The sequence below is a fragment of the Mustela lutreola genome, chromosome 2, assembly GCF_030435805.1.
Source record: "Mustela lutreola isolate mMusLut2 chromosome 2, mMusLut2.pri, whole genome shotgun sequence".
Classification (NCBI taxonomy): domain Eukaryota; kingdom Metazoa; phylum Chordata; class Mammalia; order Carnivora; family Mustelidae; genus Mustela; species Mustela lutreola.
Window position 1 is genome coordinate 95650485 of NC_081291.1, and position 20886 is coordinate 95671370.

A 20886-nucleotide genomic window follows, 5' to 3' on the forward strand; every position below is an offset into this window, starting at 1 on the left:
TTTAATATCTGCTAATACAAAGTTATATTCCTGCCAGCCATGGTCACAACATTTTCAGCGACTGATCCATACATATATAACCTGATTTTATGTGTGTTTCTGTTTGCAAACATCTTATTTCATATATATTACTGATTATAAACAGTGAACTCACGGCCAACAGCGCCACGACTCATGCCTGAGAGAAGCTTATCCAGCATGTGTATTTTCTCCAGGAGACATAGCACAGCCTTCCTGCTCATAGGAGCACTAGACAACACTTTAGTGCTGTGATTGGAGGCCATTTTGAACAGCAAAATCATCGACAAAAAGCACAAAAATGTGAAAAACCCGGGACCAAATAGACAGGGAAAAGGACAGTTATTTATAGTACGAGAGCAGAAACCAGAAGGCTGAATGCCACCTCGTGTGATCTCAGCTGGGAACATGTGTGTTAGGCAATCCAGATCTCTCGTGTCTCTGTAGAAGTCTGCAGACAACTGTGGACATGCTTGAGTGTTGCTGCTGGGGTTAAAGGTTAGCAAGTAGATGAACTTGCAAATAGGGAAACTGCGAATATGGACGTCAGCTTTTTAGAGGAAAGAAGCTCAAACTTAGACATACATTGCAAAAACAAAAATAATATAAGAATGCTCATCAATATTTTACCCAGATTTACCTATTGTTAACATTTTACCCCGTTTGATTTATGCCCTCTGTCTCCCTCTCATGTACAAACACACCCACCCATACAAACGCACATACACATTTTTTTTTTCTGAATCATATGGGAGTCAGTTATATATATAATGGTATATAAACATAACCCTTTACCCCTGAATATGGCAGTATTTGTTATCTAATAAAGGATTCTCTTATATAGCCACAGTACACTTATACCAACTTTGATAGCTTTAACATGAATGTAATGCTTTTATCTAATCTACCAGCCTTCTTAATTCTGGAACACATTTACAGCCTTTCTTTGTGTTTTGTGATACTGATGTTTTGTAAGCATCACTTTTTATTTTATTAATTAATTAATTTATTTATTTAAAGCTTTTATGTATTTACTTGACACAGAGAGAGAGTACGTGCACAAGCAGGGGCAGCAGCAGAGGGAGAGGGAGAAGCAGGCTCCACGCTGAGCAGGGAGCCCTACAGGGGGATCAATCCTGGGACCTTTGGATTATGACCTGAGCCAAAGGCAGATGCTTAACTGACTGAGCCACCCAGGTACCCCCTGTCACTTCTAAAAATAACAATATTTGGGGTTTATCTGATGCTTCCTTATAGTCTAGATATGCATTCTCCCCCAGAATGCTGTGTAGGTGATGAGGTACAATGTATTTGCTCTAAAGCACAGGGAGTACCTTTGAAGGGAAGCTAAGGACAGTTAGCTAGTGACAGGGGGATTGTCTTTGGAGAAGACAACTGGTAATCTGGAGGAGAGATCGGGGAAGGAGGGTGACTTTTCATTGCATACACTTATTTGAATTGTGCATTGGGTGTATGTGTAGTACCTTTTCAAAAACTAAATTTTCAAAATCCTGGAAGGTCAGTGGGTCTTGTGTTATTACCCTCCCCCTCCCCATTTTCCATATGGAGGAACAGGCTCAAAGAGAGCAAGTGAGCAGCAGGAAGCCTCCACTCTGGGTGCCATGCCTGCTGTCTGTCCATCAGACTGCTCCTCGGAAGCTAGACATGCGCACGTTGCCCTGAGTGCTGCAAGAGAGGAGAGCGAGCGGGTTGTCAGGCAAGGCTTCCCCTTCCTGCAGGAGGAGACACCTGAGCTGAGTGCAGAGAGGTGAGGAGTTAGCCTGTAACCAAGGGTCCCAGGACCAGGGGAAGGAAGGAGGAAAGGGGAAGCAGGAAGGAAGGTATTTCAGATAGAAAGTGCCTTGGATCCAGAGGGTAGCAGACTGGTAAGTGTACACACCCCATCAGATCCGCACAGAAAATTGGGATCTTCCCTAGCAGACCCACCCTCTGTGTAGTGGGGATGCCTGGGCTTGCTTTTCAATAGTACTGTCTTTTCCCAGTCAATAGCCTCTTTTCAAGCTGAGCAGTCCGTCTACTTGGAGTTGAACTCCCTCATGTGGCTGCTTTCCATAGATTCTCAGAAAACTCACTCTCGTCACCTGAAGATGTCATCTGGCTATCTGAGTAAATAAGGACCCTTATCATATCCACTGACGTGGGAACCCTCAGTACACTCAGATCCTACAGACCTCTGCTGTTTTCTGTGAGGAGAGAGGCATCGGCTCCTGTCAGTGAACATCAGTGCTGGGACTGGTCCCATATGGCTTCCTGGGGCAATGTGCTGCCAGAGCCAGTACATCATTTGCAGAATTCAAGGTAAAATAAAAACACAGGATCCCCTTGTTCAAAAAGTAGGGAAAAAGTACTACTATGGGTACTAAAATAGTAAAGTGTTCCTTTTTCTTCTGAGGTCCCTCTCTTTACTTGTTATTATGTTTTTTATTTGCTATTTAATGACATTTCAAGTAAAACAAAATAAAAATTTTATACTATTATATTAGTATGGCCTTTACCATTCATCTTTATATTGTGCAATGCCAGTTTTAAATACAAAACCCAAAGCATTTAACTAATATGCAAATCACAAAAATTATACAATTTCTATTTTATAGATGGGGTATGCATTTGTATTTTACTCACACCCAAAAGTGGAAACTTTGTGTAAAACCAGCACTTCAGTTTTACCTCCTGATGTGCTCGTGTTGTACCAACATTCTCTACCTTCACCTTAACTGACTAGTAAACAGGGGCTGAATGTGAAATGAACGAGGGGTTTCCTTATCTTTTATCTGTCATCATTTTCAAAGTGAGTGATTGGCCAATACAGGGAAGTAACACAAGTAAATAAGGATATAATAGGTCCTTGGTGTTTGTGTTCCTTAGAAAGCCACTGTCCTCTTTCTGCATTTCAAACAAGTTCAGGTTCAAAGGGAAAGCAACTCTTTGGAGCTGTCCTGCTTACTCAGACACAGACATAATGTGCTTACCTTGTCCCAGCTTGGAATCTTGCTTAAATCCCACACATTGCGGGTCTGCTGGAAATCTGTGCTCCCAGTACATTGCAAACACTGTATGCATATGCAGATGGGTGGCAAGGAACAGGAGGCATACATATTGCACATCGTTCATAAAATCAGTTAAAAGTTCAAAACAGGAATAGCAAAGAATTAAATTGATGCTTGCACGGAGGCCCCTTCAGAAGATTACGGGGATTGGAGCACATGATAAGCATTTTTTGGAAGACGTATATAGTAGGCATGACCCATGTCATATTAGAACGAGGTCAGCAAGGACCAAAGACACACATATCACAGGTATCTCCTCTGCTCATGTGCACCCTCTTTTGTCCCACTGGATCTCACTTATAAAACACTAGTTCAAAGATAACGTTATTCAGAATTTCAAAATGGTGAAAGGCCATTAAAATAAATGTGGACTCTTCTGAGTGAGGGACTTTAGGCAATCGCACATGTCACATGTCCATGAAGCTGGGTATGGGGAGGGCTGCCCACTTCTCTTTCCTGCCTGCCGGGTGTGGTGGATAGAACAGTTCAGCTTCAGAATTACTTTGGACTAGGTGGAAGAGCAGAGAGAAAAGATGGGATGGACCTGGGTCCCTGACACTTTATCAGCCCTGGATAGCCAACCTCCAGGCTTTTACATGGCAGGATAAATCTGTATGTGTGTGTTCTTTTTTTTTTTTTTTTTAAGATGTTATTTATTTATTTGAGAGAGATAGAGAGAGAGAGAGCATGATAGGGGGTGGAGAGAAGGAGAAGCAGACTCACCACTGAGCAAGGAGCCCAAGGTGGGGCTCAATCCCAGGACCCTGAGATAATGACCTGAGCAGAAGGCAGATGCTTAACTGAATGAGCCACCCAGGTGCTCCCTATGTACATGTTTTAATCCATAATTAAACTATGCATTTTTAAGCTGCTGTAACGCCAAAGCCAATCCTATGTGATACAGCACCTTTGTGTTCTTTCACCTGGGATACAGGAACTTCTCACAAGCCACTCAGAAGCCATGAGAATCCAGAGATGGGACCTCTGACTCAAACCTCCAGCTATCCAGCTAACTCCAACTGTGGCGACTGAGCCATTTTTCTCTGCCATGTCTGAGGTGCCCTCCTGTGGGGTTTGTGTTGCATGACAGGTTGTCAAACTGTGTGGCCCATGGGTTGACCACCTATCTTACAAATAGAAATTTTAGGGGTGCCTGGGTGGCTCAGTTAGCTAAGCATCTGTCTCGATTTTGGTTCAGGTCATGATCTCACGGTTGTGAGCTGCTGCTCTGCATTGGGCTCTACACTGGGCAAGGAGTTTGCTCGAGATTCTCTCTCCCTCTCCCTCTGCCCCTGCCCTCCGCCAACTTGTGCACGCTCTTGCATGCCCTCTCTTTCTCTCTCTCTCTCTCTCTCTCTAAGAAGAAGAAGAAGAAGAAGAAGAAAAAGAAGAAGAAGAAGAAGAAGAAGAAGAAGAAGAAGAAGAAGAAGAAGAAGAAGAAGAAGTTGTTGTTTTATTAGAACAGAGTCACACTTATTCATGTAGATATTGTCTATGGCTGCTTTGGGGCTGTACTACCTGAGTTGACTAGGTCCAAGAGTAGTTACTTTTGGCCTTGGAAGATTTCACTGTCTAAGAGTGCCACTGGTTCCCCCCACCTCAGTCCATCTAACCCTGAGGGTTTCACCACCTTCCTCTTTTCCCCTCACAATCCTTCAGGCCAGAGACATAGGCTTTCCAACCGATACACCCGTAAGTATTTATCAAAGGGCTCTCTGGGAGAACAGAAAGCCCTCATGTATAGAGTACAACCATATCCGTGGTGTAAATATTCCCACTATGGCTAATTTCAAGCCAACAACATAACAACAATGAGGAGTTGGAAAGAGAGGAAGACAATCAGCTCTAGGGAACAGTTAAAGGCAGTTCCAATATATCACTGGAGCCACTTCCTTTACATCTGGCCTGGGCTTTTACCCCAGTTTTGCATTTAATGGAACCCTAAACTCTGATCAGCCAGGTCTGGCTATACTAATTGCAGCTAAAAGAATTTAGAGAATTTCGTTTCTGGCTTTCAGCATGATATCCCCCTCAAACTTTGTCAAGATTTATAATACTTACATTCTGTTCTGTTCATTTCGTTGCATGTTTTGTCTACAGATTGAGTCTAAGATATTAAACCCCATATAAATCACATTATTGTAAGATATAATTACAATGTTTTAATTGTGTAAATATTGTTGGCTGTGGAATCAAGCAGTGTGACTGGAGAGCTTAAGAACAAAACAGCGTTCGATTACTAAACGTTTGTAGGTCAAAGGAGAATGTTCCAGGCATCAAAGTTCAAACTAGTATGGGTTTATTTTCTTTCTATGTTTATATTTCGTCTTATACTCAGCTTCTACTTTTTTAAACAAATCTCACATATTTCTTTCTAGATTACTTCGTTTTAGTGGGACATCTTCCTGAGTGATTTCTTCAAAGACTGTGCATGAATGGCGAATTTTCTTACTCTCTGGATTTCTGAAAATGTCTTTATTGTATCTTCACTTTGGGTAGGAATTTGGCTGGTTCTAGAATTCCAGATTCAAATTAATTTTCCTACAAGATCTGATGTCAGACTGAATCTCATTTCTTCATATATAAGCTGGTTTTTCTTTCTGGGAGTTTATATGATTTTTCTTTTTATGCTTTCAGTTCTGAAATTCTATGCAAGTGCATTTAAATGTGATTTTTCTTTAGTATTCTTATTGGCCTTCTGTGGGTCCCTTAAAAAAACACAAAACCAAAACAAAACATGTATTTGGTTTAATACCAAAATACATTCTGAGGAAAACTAAGACAACAATAATACCACAGCCCAGATAACTCCAGTTATCTGGTAAAGAAATAAAGTACAATAATACAATATTAAGCAAAGAGTGAAAACAGTTCTGTTTCACTTAACGTAGTCAACTTTCCCTTATTCCACTCGTAGCTGTACCGTCATGGACCTAACCAGTACCTTGCTGATGGACATCTCAAGTTTTACATTGCCATAAACAATACTGCAGTAGACACCTTTGAACCGTTACTGATATTTTGACATGCTTTAATGAATATATGCAAGGAAGAAATTCCTAGTAGTGACACTGCTGAAATAGTGAGCAAGAACATTTTATTTATTCATTTTTAAAGGTTTTATTTATTTATTTGTTTATTTGAGAGAGAGAGATGAAAAGCGGAGAGGGGGGGGCAAGCAGACTCCCTGCTGAGCGCAGAGTCAGACCCAGTGAACCTGAGATCATGACCTGAGCCAAAAATCAATAGTCAGACACAACCTACTGAGCCACCCAGGCACCCTGAGTAAGAACATCTTAAATTTTGATATTTTGCCAGTTTTCCTCACAAAATGTTTGCATTCTCAATAACATCTGAGTGTCTCATTCACTTACTGATACTAGCTATCATCGAGCTTTCTAAGTATGGCCAGTTGGGATGAGCGAAAACATTGGTGTTTTCCTATGTATTTCTTCAGCCAAATGTCTGGCTTAGTATTGTTTCCTGTGTTTATTGGCCATCGGAATTTCTTTTCCTTAGCTCCCCATTCATGTTCTTGACCTCTGTGGACCCTTGTCTGGATGATTTGTGTTTTTCTTTACGTCAGGAGAATGTCCTTTGGTTACTTCCTCAACTCTCTCCTCCTGCCGTCTTCTGACTTTCTCCTGCATCCAGACATCTAGATTTGTTCTTGTATCATTTTATTTTTATCTTGTATGTTCCATCTGTTGGTTTTTACTCTGTTTTAAAGGAAATGTTTTTCAACGTTATCTTTCCATATTCAGCTTGTGTTTAAAATTTTTCTACTATTATTTTTCAAAAATCGAAGTAGTGCATGAAGGTTATTTTAGAAATAAAATATGGCTTTCTGGTTTATAGATAGAACTGTCCTGCAATTTCTTGCTCCAGATACACTTTCCTAAACCTTTTAGCTATTTTTCCCCCAGTATGTACTTCCGTATGTCTCAACTCTCGACATTATCTTTTGACTTTATATTACAGAAAGTGAATGATTTGCACTAATACCGCCTCCTTGCTTCGGCTGTCACAGTTCTCTCCATCCTGCTGTGATTGTTACAACCAATTTTTTTGGTTACATTATTAGTTACTTTTAGGAGGATAAATATAGGCGTATAGTTTATGGCTGAACCAAAGAGTTCATTATGGTTATGTTTCCTTTGTCTCCTTTGCCCCTGAATTTAACAATTGCCTTTAAAAAAGATTTGGCTTAGTTTTATATATACCTTTAACTACAGCCTTCTAAACCGTCTGAGAGAACTGTCAAAGACTTGAATTTGGATGAGCCCTTTTCCATGGATTGGCTCCTTCCTTTGTTTCTCTCCTTCTTGAGGTTTGAGGACAGAGCCAAGAAAGACAGGACCAGTGTGTCAGGGAGAGAAGAGAGGCAGGAAAAGGCTGGGGGCCTGGGAATGGAAAAACAGATCCACAGCAACCCTGGACTTGGAGCATTAGGACTCTGTTGTGTGACCTCAGAACAGCTCTACAGAAACGTTTTCAATGGTGCGTGGTTCCCAGCCTGTTTCCCACCCATCTCCAAGCTGAACAGCTGTTTTGGACCTTTGCAGGAGAGGTATAATTCTGTATAATTTGAAAAGTGTTACTTTTCAAACTAGCAAGAAAGCAGAAACATTGAAGCACCAACAATTTTGCATTTATCTTGAGTGGTGATGCCGGGGGCAGAGAGGATATGTGATGGTTCTTGCTTGGTGAAGGCAAAAGTGGGCCAAAGGCAGGCCCTTAATGCCACTGGCAGGCCAAATAGGGTAAGATGGGTAGGAGAGAGAAAAAGCCCATGTCAAGAGAAGGGGAAGCTTCAGCCTGGGCAGGAGACTTCCCTAACCCCACCACCCATCCTTCTCTACCCCTAATCTGGTTAACCCTGCCCAGCACATAGTAAGTGTTTAAAAAGTATATTAAGCAGGAAATACTATAAGCTCGGTGTGCCTCACAAGGGTGTTAAGATGAGTACTCATAAATCAGAGCTAATTTAGAGGCAGGATGCAGAGCACAGGAGCAAATGGTCCATGCTTTTTGATCTTTCAGTGCATCTGGACAAATGTGTAAATTCTTCCAGAGTATGGAAGGACTGAGAGTCCCATAGGGGACCCTACCAGGAGTTGGCAGATCCTGTGTACCTCTCTGGGCCACCAGCTCCTCTCTCCTTCTCCATCAGCAAACCCAGGCGAGGCCCACATCCCCTTCTGAAGGTGGCAAGGAGAAAGCTGGAGAACACTCAGAGGTTATTAGCTTTTCATAGAACTGGATTTCAGGTGGAGGGTGTCCCAAGGATGAAGCAGGGATTGGGAGAGTGCCCTGCATACATATTTTTCTGGCTTATTCTGGACCATGTAGGCCCAAGCACATTCCAAAGGGCTGAAGGATGCCACAGGCCGCCTGAGTAGGAAAATCCTTGCTCTGCCAGGGACTACCTTTGTGCAGCATTTCCAATTGTTCTGTCCTGGTGACTGCCCGGGATACAGTGATTAGTCTGCAGACCACCAGTTTAGACTGATGCCTGCCATCCCCACTAGGTAAGAACCAGCACTGGTCTGTCTCTATTTGAAAGTGGTTTGTGATGGGTGTTTATTCAATTTTGTTAACTCTGCCCAGTACATTGTAGATGATCGATAGGTAATTATTGTTTGAGTTAATGAACTCTTTTTTAAAGCTTTTATTTATTTGACAGAGAGACATATAGTAAGACATGAACACAAGTAGGGGGAGTGGGAGAGGGAGAAGTAGGCTCCCCATTGAGCAGGGTGCCTGACACAGGGCTCGATCCCAGGGCCCCAGGATCATGGCCTGAACCAAAGGCAGATGCTTAACGACTGAACCACCCAGGTGCCCCTGAGTTAATAAACTCTTATGCTCTCTCGAGTTTAATTCTGCAGTGTGGTTACAGGTGTAAGTGACACTGGCTTACCCTATGTCACCACTGCTCCCTTCTGGAATATGCACTGAGCATGTCCCATGGTTCACTGCCTTTTTACTGTGACCATGCATCCACCTCCAGACACACCTGCAGGCACACACATGGGCTCACACTGTCCACACCTATTTTGGACACGTTCACTGCTCATCCATATCTATTAGCACAGAAACACGTGAGCTCCTGTTGAGCATCTCCCACTCGCCCTCCAGGGCTGTGCCTAGGGACGTTTTCCAGGTGCTTTCAAATGTCTAGAGGCATCTGCATCCATCACCATGACCACTGTCAGAGCACAAGTCCTTCCTGTGTACTGGGCACTGTGTACTAGTTTTCATTCATCATCTCATTTACCCGCTAGCGACAGCTCTAAGAAAGAGGTCTGCTTATCCCATTTTAACGCTGAGAACGCTGAGAACACGAAGACTTAGAGAAGTTAATGTGCTTGGCGTCACACAGATGAGCCCAGCTAGAAACCCAGGTCTTTTCTACCCAGGTCTGTGCCAATAACCATGATACTTGACCATCAAGGTGAGGGTCTGGCAAATCTTTATAAAGTAGGAGGGATGCGGAGGTTCTGAGGCATGGCGTATTCTCGCCACCAGGGGCTGCTATTTCCCCGCACTCGCGACACGAACTTGGCTGCTGTCCCGACAGACCTCGAGAATGTAGTCCAAGCTTGGACCAGAGAGCCTAAGGGAGCCCCCCTAACTCTGTGGTCCCGCCCCTCCTTACCACTGTCCTCAGCACAATCTTTAGGTTCCCCAAGCCCCAATCTAACAAAAGGGAGCACGAGGAGCTTGTCAATTGCTGATTCCAAAGTAGAAGTATAAACTGGAACATGGGATTGTTCGGCTTCCGGAACGCCTTCCAGCTGTAGGGGTCGGCCTGCCTGGCTTCCAGGGGCTTGGTTAATGGCTGCCTCCTGCTTGCCCCCCCCCTCCCCAGAGACGAAGGCTGCCTCCCGGGGCGGGGCGGCGGCGGTGGGGGGGTGTCCCTTGGGTGGCAGGATCCAGTTAGGTTAGTGGTCTCCAACTCTGGGTATGCAAGATGATGTTGGAGGCGCAGGTGGAAAATACCAGAACTTTTATTTATGTACTTATATTTTTGATCTGAAAATAAGAATACGGTTTCCCTAATATTTGATATTTAGATTGGTGCTGCCTTGGCTCCCTCATTGGGCCGTATGTCCAGTAGCCCTCTATGAGGGAAGAATGAGTGGTGCTCTGGAGAAAGAGTGGGGCACCGTCCAGGACCCAGTATGGTTTATGTGGTCCTAGTGGACTGGATTTACAGAGTATATTACATAATTTAACTAAAGCAACGGCTTTGGCACAGATAAGTAGCTTTTACAGATTCCTCGGAAGAAACCAAGTTTCGAAGTTGATATTAACAGTACCTGCACGAGGGAGCTGGAGACAGATCAGTGACTGAGCTGTCACTTCCTCTCCTCGTCTGAGCTCTTAGCTGCTTGGTGATATAAAAACAATGACAGTCTCAAGAGATCTGACATGACACAATTCTCCTAATTTCAAGCCTGTCAAAACTATTTGAAGTTATATCTATTATCATTTATGATGAGCCTTGCTACAGTATCAAAAAGAGCTGCCTTCTATCAACAGCATCTAGTGATAGGAGGGCAACTGGAGGATATATTGGGGTGCAAGCAAAAACACGTTTGGAGGCTGAGATGCAGATCGGAAGAGCTTGGCAATCGCCAGTGTCTGTAGCCACCCACAGGTCAGCACTCCTGCCCTGACAATTCTTATATTACGGCCCGAGTGCTTGGTTTGGTGAAGATTATTGTTGACAGTGTTCAGGTGCCAGACTTTGGAGCTACGACCCTTTGCCATTTGGTTCAGATTCCAATGGAGGCATTTTCAATTGGGTGGTATTTGTTTGCTTTTGGTCCGCTTCATGTGTGACCTCCAGGAGGGGGAGGAAGAGGAGAGGAGAGGGAGGTGGTAGCCCTTTGTTGTGTGGCCCTCCTCTGTGCTCACTGGACCATGTCTACTCTGTGGAACTCCCAAGGGTCCACTCTGACTTTCCCAAGGGTCCCCATACTGCACCATAGAGGGGTGTCCCTCTCAGCCCCACTCCCTACATGCTTCCTTTCAAGGACAGATTTTTTAAAAAATTATGGGATTTGTCCAAACTCTGACAGAGGGAGAGTTCATTCTAAGTGGACATACTGAGAACAGATGTTAGTTTGCCTGTATCAGTTCTTGTCTAAATGCCATCCAAAGACCAATGGTATCAGGATGCCTTAGGACAGGTTTTAAACATGCAGATTCCTGGGCCGCACTAGAGACCTCCCCACTCAGAATCTGTGAGTGAAATACATTTTAAACAAACCCTTACTCCCTAACCCCCAGTGACTGGTGATTCTGAAGCACACTCACATTTAAGAACTGTTACTCTATATAGCAATACTTTGGGAAACTATGCTTTTTCAAAGAGTCTATGGGATACTCATTTTTCTTAAGAGGGGATAGGTCGCCTTCTATTGATTTTAAGCACAAAAATGGAGTGAAACTCAGAGGTGGATCAGCCATTCACTGAAGTGTACCAGAGCGTTTACAGCGGATGAGAGCTGGCCCTCCCTGCCCAGGGCTGCCACACATGCTGGACTGCCACACATGCTAGATTGTGAGCGGTGAGATGACATTGCACACATCAGTGAAGAGGGCCCTGGCCTACAGTAGCTCTATGGCAAGGGGGAATGTTTCTTTTTCTTTTTCTTTTCTTTTCTTTCTTTCTTCCTTTTTTTTAAAAAAAGATTTTCTCCATTTATTTGTCAGAGAGAGAAAGAGAAAGAGAGTGAGAATACAAGCTGGGAAAGCAGCAGGCAGAGGGAGAAGCAGGCTCCCTGCTGAACAAGGAGCCGACTGTGGGACTCGATCCCAGGACCCTGGGGTCACGACCTGAGGTGAACGCCGACGCTTAACCAACTGAGCCACCTAGGGGCCCTGAGGGGGTACATTTCTGAAGAAAATTCACCCCTGAGACCAGGTCCCTGCTTGGGCCCAGTGGAAATTATAATCCTGCTCATCTTTGCCAAGTGACCTCAGAACTCAAGGCTTAAAGGCTAGCCAATCTAACCACAATCTAGCACAATCCATAGATATTTTTTAGCAAAAAGTCAGCACAATGGCATGTTGGTCTCAGAATACTAAAGAGGACTCTGAAGTAGAGGCCAAAGTTAGAGCTTCCTCTTCCCGCAGAGCCATCCCCCTGTCCCCACATCCCCTGGCCAGTCCCACCTCTTTCAGAACTTCACGGGAGCACAGCCCCTTCCGGAGGACCCATTGTGCCCACGCTCTGCCCCAGCCTGGGCCGGCACTCTCCCCAGTCCTCTGACAGCACTATCACACTGTGTTACATAGGCCAGGCTGGGTGTCTGCCTCCCACAGTGAGCAGTGTCTCCAGGACGGTAGAGCCTGGGTTCAGTAACTGTTAGATGAGTACACTTATCGCTCGAGTTATGATCACCTCTGGCACTCTCAGACCCCACTGAGACAGAGCCTGGGTCTGAACTGCCAGAGGGGTGTGAAATGTCCAGAATGGTCATTTTCTGTGTCATGGGGAAGAGGCAGACTGGGAGCCATGGCCTTGTCACTCCAGGCCTATCTCCAAGCGCTGTAGGTCACAAGAATATTAGCCCTGCCAGGTAGGAAGGGACAACTGTCTCTTCCTCCTCTTTCAGTCTGGGAAACCAACCGAGCAAGGCTGGCTAGCTCTCCTACCTGGCCACCAGTCTGGCTCTCTTGACTCCCCACCCCTTCCTGCAGCTGAGACAAATGAGAGTTCGGCTTCTGCTTTCCCACCTTTCCTGGCAACAGTCACAACTGTCCCTGATCAGGGTGAGCAATGCAAGTTCCAGGCATGCCTTGCTTCATTGCTGGCTTCTCAGGTGTCACTTAACCACAGGATGAGTCCCTAACTGGTGTGGGGGATGACAAACATGCAAATTTCTGTAGGCAGTGTCAGGCTGCAGTTTCTTTCCTCCTCGGAAACATACATCTTAACAAACTGAGCAAATGGGTGAAAACCCACGCCTTCCCAACACTGTCCAGCATTCCCAGGAAGCAGATACCTGGGGAGCTAGCTGTCTGGCCCCTCATGCAGATATAAGTGAACAGTACACACTCCTGTCCTTCAAGATCCTGGAGTGGATGCAACTTAAACAGTACAGCCCCATTCTGGTCTTGGGTGAAAGTACTTCTCTAGTTACTCAAGTCAGTGGTGTTTAATGTCGGTGCAGTTGTATGAATGCTGTGATGTGAATGGTTTCCACCTCATGGTGGAAACTATCACCCCGGGGGGGGCTTTCCATTTTCTTGGGGTTCAACTGCTATCAGTAGCAGTGACCCCCCCCCTTAAGGGACAATGCTGCTTTTCTCCAGTGGGGGCCAATGAGCAGAACTTCAGACCTGCTTGGCCCATTTTTTCAGTGTCCACCTAAAGCCACAGGGACTAGGGCCAGCCTGAACTTCCTTCCCCTAAAGCCCTCCGAGGAGCTGAGGGAAAAGTTACTGTGTGGGCCCTGGGTGACTGGCCCACGATGAGGCCTGCAGCTCCTTCATCTGGTCTCTGGCCCCAAAGTGTGTGTGGGTAGGACATGACAAGCAGGGGTGGGTGCTTCCTGCAGAGGTGCCAGAGCACTGGAGAAGGTCAAGGCCAGCAACTGGGTACAGAATGGGAAGCCAGGAGAGGAAGTAACTTTGGAGTTGGGATTTTGCTGTTAGGGACATGGGGAGCCACTTGTTTTCACCTGATTTGACTGACAACAAGTAAAAAACAAAAACAATAACGGAGTAGGGAGGTTGCTGAAATGGAAGTAACAAAAGGCACCCTGGAGTCCCAATACAGTTCCCGGAAGGTGGAAGCTGGTGGTGCAGTGTGGGAGGGCATTATCAGCCACATTGGGGCTGATAATGGAGTCTCTCTCCATTAAGAGAGACTGGGTGCTGCTGGACAGCGGGGTTGGAAACGTGGAGGGCGGGGGCAGGCGGCAGGGAGTGTAGGGTCCAGACGCCTGCTCGCCTCTGGCTGCCCCGCCACCAGGGGGCGCTCGCGCGGGCTGGGGCCATGCGTGCCGGGGCCATACGTGCCGGCGGGCGGGGCAGGGGGCGGGGCAGGGGGCGGGCACGGTGGGGCGGGGTGGGGCAGGGGCCCTGGCTGCACTCCCATAGCGGCCAGAGGAATGCGGCCTTTGGCTCGTCTCCTGTCCGCATTCCGGCCTGCGCTGGAATGTGAACAGCGTGTTCACTACGCGCCCTGAACGCACTAGTTCGGTCCCCTCCCGTCGGAGAACAAGCCGGCAGCGGCTCCCGGGGAGAGGCCCCCTGTGCCACCGCACTGCACCAGCAGCACGTCAAGATAGAGGACAGGGCCCTGAGGACTGTCAGGCTAGAGAGGACTCAGCTCCTGGCCGTAGGCAGGGGTTCTTTGAGACCAGGTGTGGTTTAGGGAAGGAGGGAAACCACAAGGCGTCTACTGAGGCACTGAGAAGGATACAGGACCGACCCTCTCTACCACCAGCCTTAAGGGTCCAGAATTCAGACTCTAGAATGTCTTTAGAGCATACTGAGGATGGCAAGTCTGGAGAGAAGAAGGGAAACGCAGGCGATCCAATCTGGGAGTGACTGAATACCCAAGAGTAAGCATTTCATTCATTCAACAAAATACGGACCGAGCCTCTGTGCTGTGCTCATCCCTGAGCCAAACTCTGGGGACACAGGAATGAATAAAGGATCTCCTGATCTTAATCCTGGAGACAGCTGCTGAAATACCCAGAGGAATACAGAGGAATAACCCAGATTGGGGTGGAGATCCAGGAGGTCTTCCCAGGGGAAGCTGCAAAAGGACCTGAAAGGCTAGGAAGAGTTAGCCCCAAAGAGGGTGAAGGGAGTTCTAGACAGAGGGAATCTTGCAGGGTGGCTCCCAGGCAGAGTCTGGGCTTGCCCTCCCTGAACGTGCCTGCCAGAGGGCCAGCTGAGTCACTGCAAGGATCAGTGTCTACCTCAGTCTGATATCGGTTGGTTTATGGAGCCCCATTCTGCAGGGCCCCATAGCTTGCCTGTGAGGAGTGTAAAGAGCATCGGGATTCCTTATGCTGCCTTGAAATACTGTGGAGACTGAGAGATCAGGCCCCTAAAACATCTGGCAGGCAGCCTTGTATCTAGTAGGTGCTCACTAAACATTGGCTGGTCTTTCAAGGCCTTGCTTGGTTCACTGACTCCTCTTCCCTTCAAGGCAGCCGTTTCTGCCTCGGAAATGGGCAGCAGTCCTCCAGCCCTTCATCTCTGAGGAGGTGCCTGGCTGAGGGGTGGACGCTGTGGATCTGGTCAGGGAACTTCCTGTTTTCTTGTCCTTCCTTGGTTGAGATGGGGGAGCATGCAGGAGATAAGACAGGTGTGGCTGGCCATGTCGAAGGCCCCAGAATATATCTGGGGAACCTGGTGCTGCAGGTGTAGAGGGCAGGGAGGGGAGAAGGGCCTCCCCTGGAGGTGCAGTGTGGGAAGGTGATCCTTGGCTGAGGATAGGATGAACAAAGCAAGAAGGGTCAGGGCCAGGAAAGACTGATAAAGCCTGATAGGAGCTGAAGAGGGGAGGACAGAAAGCAGCGCTGGGAAGTAGAATCCGAGGAGGCGGATGAGACCTGACTCTCAGTCGCTTGGCTGCAGGGTGGGGCCAGGGCCCCAAATCCAGTGCCAGATCTCCACCTGGGGTGGGTCAAGATGGATCTGCGTGCCCATGGGAGGCTGCAGGGGATCATAGCCTGTGCGTCCTAAACATCCCTGAGTGGTAGAACAGGAATGTTTACTTGCAGAAATTCCTTATCGGGCCCCCCTCCCAGGACTGCCCTGAGACCTAAATCCTTCTGTGCAGAGGAAAAGTGCAGGCCTTGGAATGGCCTCTCCAGCATTGTTCCTTGGCAAACACAGGAAGATGGGTTTCCTTTAGCTTTGTGGTGCTGACATCTGAATCCGGACCTCTTCCTCAGCCTTTGGGGTGGGGGGCAGGGAGGCAGGGGACCAGGCCAGCCATGGAAAATAAATAGCCGCCTTTGCTCCTCTGACTTATTTCATGTTCTTAGAATTTCCTCCCTTGGATTCTGGCTTTGTTATTTCAGAGTTCCGTGCATTGGTTTCGGGCTGGGAAGATCCCTTAGTGCCGTTGCTGTGGAGAGGCCGTTCCACGCTGTAGCCCAGTCCTGGTGCCCCAGGAGAAATGGCCCAGCCAGTGGGCCTGCAGCCCAGAGTCCAAGTGAGCTCCTGAGTCAGCCCGTGTGAAGGAGGCTCTTGGGGCTGGGTGTGGGCGCCTCTGTTGTGAGCGTGTGCTAGTCCCACAGTGGGGACGTGGCAGTGTTTTGGTTCCAGCTGGCCGAGCCAGGGCCCAGCCAGAGTAGTGATGGCTTCATTGGGAAATGGTGGGGACTTCCAAAGGGGGCTCTGGGTGGGCCTGTGCTATGTGTACACCGAGAGAACTCCCTGGCCCACCGGAGAGCTGGCCCATCCCCGCATGGGGACTTGGGCCACCTCTGCCCCGGGCTCTGTGTGGTGGACACGTGGGCTTCCCTGTTCATCTGGGCTTGTACCCCTTGCACGCCTCTCTTGGCGCTCCCGACAAGAATGATCATTGTGGTGTTTGCTTCCTCCACCAATTCATTCATGCATTCACTCATTCTACAAATACAGACTGCGGGCGCACCAGGTGTCGGGCACTGCGCTGGGTGCAGGAGAGACAGACAAATAAAGTGGAAACATCAGAACAATCTGAGGATCCCCACAGTTAGTGATACAGAGTATGGACTACTAGTTATGTGACATAGAACGGGGCCTGAGGGGGAAGCCGGGAGGGGTTCTCGCCTTCAGTACAGAACCTAACAGGAGCCAAAACCCACCAGAGTCAAGAGACATGATATTTTAACAGATAAAATCAGTCCATGGTGAACAAAAGAGCAAAATTTTAAATAAAGAGAGGATCTATCCCAGTTCTGCACTCGGCCTGTCGGGGTCAGAGGGAAAGCCAACATCAGTGCTACCAATCTTGTGTTCAGAATTGAAAACAGCATGGACAGATGATCAGGCAAGCATTCGAACATGTCATGGAGGGTAGCTTCTTGGCATAGAAAGAAACTCATGGCATATATTGTTGAGTGCAAAATAGGCGGTTACAGAACCCTGTATAAAGTCCGGTCCTATTAAAAAAATGTTCAGATAGTGGAAGTTACAAGAGTGTAACCTGAAACATAAACAGCTCTGTCCTCTCTTTAATGGCCTACTCTTTGTCTGTCTGTGTTTCCTGGTTATTTTAATGGTGAACCTATAATACTATATACTTTTCTTAAAGACATTTTTAAAAAACCTCAAGAGAATCGTAGCAGAGCATGCTCGTCTGAACAGCAGCTTTGATCACGGGCTTTCTGACTTGTGGGAGATGGGAGGACTCCCCTTCTCAAGGCTGGCGAGGGGAAAGGCCCAGGACTACCCCTCCTACTTTACAGATGAGAAAGTCAAAGCCCAGTGAGATGAGAGGACTCGGAGAAGAGGACCCATTTGGGGCGAGGTGGAACCAGCTTCGGCCTGTGCTCTGTGTGCTGGAACCCACTTTGCCCTTAGCTTGGCACGCTGGCATCTTGCTTCCCAACTTCTTCCAGGCTGAATGTCTCATTCTCTGTTCTTTGTGGCCAGCTGCTCTCCATTGACCTACCTCTGTTCCGTGGGTGCTTTTCCCTTTTACAGTGCAGAAATATAGGAAGAAAACCTGCAAAGAAATATCTGGGTAGATGTGCCTGGCCCCTGTCGGGCCTTCAGCAAATGACAAGTGGCCTTGTGAATGACTGAGTGAAGAAATGAGAGAGCGTTTCCAAAGCTATGTTTTCTCTCTGACCTCCCCACCCCGGGCAGCCTGGCATGAATCATAAGCAATTCTCTAAAGCCCCCATCTGCCTGGAAATGCCTAGTGGTATTTCCCAGAGTTCAGAAGCCATTGGCCCTGCATGCCAGGATGCTTAGCTACTCCCCACCCAGCCACAGACCTGTTGCCCGCCGCCTGGGGAAGGCACTGAGAATATAGTGTTCCAGGCAGAGATGCCGCCTCTAGAAGCAGGGGCCACTCTGGAATGATGCTCACACAAGCCTTGGAACTGAGACCCTCTTGAATACTCTCTTAGTGACTTAGTAGACCTACCATCTTAAGCATCATGCCTGTGGGGACCGAGATAGAGACCCTTTCTCTCCTAAGCTGTGGAGTCCCAGGCTCCAGCGCACCCTTAGCTGCGTGTGGTTTTTCCTTTTCTGTTAAATGCCGCAAAGCATGAGTGCTGTTCTTTCTAAGTGTGGGTGTGGCAGATTGCATTTCCCAAAGACAGCCCTGATGATATTTTCCTTGTAGCTAGCTGTGGCTGTGTAACCAAGTCATGGCCAATGACATGTAAGTGGAATCTGCATGTGGAAATTTCTGGGAAGTTCCTTTCAAAGGGAGGTGGAGTGCCCTTCGTGTCCCCTTCTCCATCTAGTAACATGCACGATGGCTAAAGAACTAGCAGCCTTCTTGGATCCTGAAGACTTGGGGCAGGGGAGAGCTCTGACAAATGACCAGAAACCCAGATGTTGTGAAAGAAAAGATGAGCACATTTAAGTAGATTAGAATTTTAAGCTTTTTGTGGCAGAAGATAACCCAGAGGACAGATAAAGAGAAGTGGAAATTGTATTTACAAAGCAGTACAAAAGATGCAAAGAACTTCTACAAATTGACAAGAAGAAGTTAAATGACCCTATAGGAAGACTGGCAACTTATGGGAGAGCAATTCCAAAAAGCCAAAAAATATGAGGAGTCGCTGGTAGGGAGATGGTTAGGTCAGCTTAAAAAACAATGAAAAGGTTGGTAATACCTATTGCTCGTGGGCCTGCAGAGAAAGAGATAGTCACATACATTGGTGATAGAAATACACGTTTTTATAGCCCTTAAAAATCTGGCAACAGTGGGGCGCCTGGGTGGCTCAGTGGGTTAAGCCTCTGCTCAAGTCATGATCCCAGGGTCCAGGGATGGAGTCCCGCATCGCATCGGCATCTGGCTCTCTGCTCAGCAGGGAGCCTGATTCCTGCTTCCCTTCCTCTCTCACCGCCTGCCTCTCTGCCTACTTGTGATCTCTGTCTGTCAAATAAACAAATAAAATCTTAGAAAGAAAAATCTGGCAACATCAATGAAAATGATTATGTAAGGTTAATAATTTTATATATCATAATTTGTATAAATTATGTGTATATGAGTATATTTTGATCACCGATCCATTCTTTATCATCTGTCCTTAAATATCCATACAAGATAATGATAATTATGGCAGCCTTGTCCAGAGTGTCCAAACTTGGAATCCAAGTGAATGTCCGCCCACTCATAGACAAATGGCTGAGTAAGTTACAATACATAGTTCCATTTCTAGGAATATTAGACAGCCATTTTAAAAAATGAACCAGAGGGGCACCTGGGTAGCTCAGGGGGTTAAGCCTCTAACTTGGGCTCAGGTCATGGTCTCGGGGTCCTGGAATCGAGCCCCACATTGGGCGCTCTGCTCAGCGGGGAGCCTGCTTCCCCCTCTCTCTCTGCCTGCCTTTCTGCCTACTTATGATCTCTCTCTCTGTGTCAAATAAATAAATAGTTTTTAAAAAAATGAACCAGAGCTGTATCAGTGATAAATTTTCATTAGCTATTGATGAGTAAGGTGAAGAAAAACATATATAGTATTTAGGTAAAGCAATGATTTAAAAACCTATGTTTTGTTAGTTTGGGTCCTCCAAGAATCAGTCACCAGAATGGCAATGAGGTTTATCAGGGAAAACTCCTGTTAGTAAACAATGGGGAGTTTGCTTGACGATGCTGGGAGAGAGTCAGGCTGAGAACCACAGTGCTGTTCGAAGAACGTTTCTGCAACTTGGGAGGGAGTCCTTGAGCACAAGTCTTGGATTCTAGGAGTCCTGTGTCCTGGGAACAGGCCAGCCTTTCTGTCCCTGCCCTGCTCAGTCACTGGCTGGGGAAGGCTAGCATCAGTGCAAACACTGCAGAGGTCCAAGAATTGCATTCTCGTGCTGCTGTGTAGTCACACATATGGGTGTGCTTGTGTGTGTGTGTGTGTGTGTGTGTGTGTGTTTGTCTACATACCGGTATAAGTGTGTATGTGTATATCTGTATACGTGTGTGTATATGAGCACAGAGACAAGTCTATGGAAGGATATGCACTAGGTTGTCACCTGGATAATGGGTTGGGGAGGCGTGGTTCACACACACACACACACACACACACACACACAAAAGAAAGAAAAGAAGAAAAATTTGCATGAATGCCCCCTCCTCCATATTCCAGGTATACATTCTGGAAAATTCCAGGTAAAATTCTGCCTCTACATCTGAAGAAGGAACTCAATGGTGACACAGCTAGAGAATGAATTCCCCAGTCTCCCCTGCCCTGCCCTGACCGGGCCCACTCTTCCCGCAGCCCTCCCCACTCTGATTCCCACTGTATGTGCCCTGTGGTCTTCCTGCTGTCTTCCTGCGGAGCCCTTCAGGCCCCTTCCTTCCCGCCAGGCCTCCTGGAATCTCACTACCACTTGTCTTGCCGCGGGTCTTTCCTCCTTTATTGTTCTAGCTACTCAACAGGCACTTAGCTGCTGTCCTTTGGTCCAGGGCCATTTTCCTGTGATATTTTTACATATCATTTCCTCCTGCTCCTTCCCTCTGTGCTTGCTTTCCAAGAGGGCCTTCTGATGAAGCTTCTGAGTTTTCGCAGCTTTTCTCCCTGGTCCTCTCTCTTTTTTTCTTCTCTTTGGATGATTTTTCTTACCACCGGATCTTTCCATTAAATCTTGTCTG